Source organism: Sinocyclocheilus grahami, unplaced genomic scaffold, assembly GCF_001515645.1.
Source record: "Sinocyclocheilus grahami isolate Dianchi unplaced genomic scaffold, SAMN03320097.WGS_v1.1 scaffold570.1, whole genome shotgun sequence".
Lineage (NCBI taxonomy): Eukaryota > Metazoa > Chordata > Actinopteri > Cypriniformes > Cyprinidae > Sinocyclocheilus > Sinocyclocheilus grahami.
In genome coordinates this window covers 718,138-718,606 of record NW_015505749.1, presented here as the reverse complement: position 1 = coordinate 718,606, position 469 = coordinate 718,138, and the positions used below count along the sequence as shown (strand labels likewise).

Genomic DNA, 469 nt, shown 5'->3' with positions numbered 1-469 from the left:
TCCCATTGAGGTGTAAACCACCCAGGTCTGGGACCTGGGTTAATGGAAATTCCAATTTTTTGTACATGCCTCCACTTGGGGGATGTTTTATCTTGGTTTTGTATTTAAAGGATTGCAGCAAAAGGGTCGGGGCGATTTTGTAGCCAGAAAGCCCGTAGTATGGAATGTGTTCACACACTCAATACTATGTATTTTCCTAAAGTCAGGTATGAATCCTTTACTCTTCGATTCTCTTCGAGAATTTGATGTCTTGTGTTGATTTGATATCTTTGAATTGGCTATGTAGATAATTGGCATAATACATATTTACCTGACTGATAATAAATTGTTACATTTGATCTATTCTGACTTACTCTGAAATTATTTTCTCAAGTAGATTAAGTGAAGGCGTATGTTTCCGCAAAGCTGCGTCCAGGGTTAAGTGCATACTAAATCTCAGGTTAGATGGAGCATGGGCACATCAGGTGAG

The 469-nt window shown here is 38.8% G+C and overlaps 1 protein-coding gene across 2 annotated transcripts in view; it reads left to right on the top strand.

The window, feature by feature from the left end:
* Positions 1–469, top strand: part of LOC107556503 (rho-related GTP-binding protein RhoA-B-like) — a 5,055-nt gene that overhangs the window by 1,724 nt on the left and 2,862 nt on the right. The window lies entirely within an intron of this gene.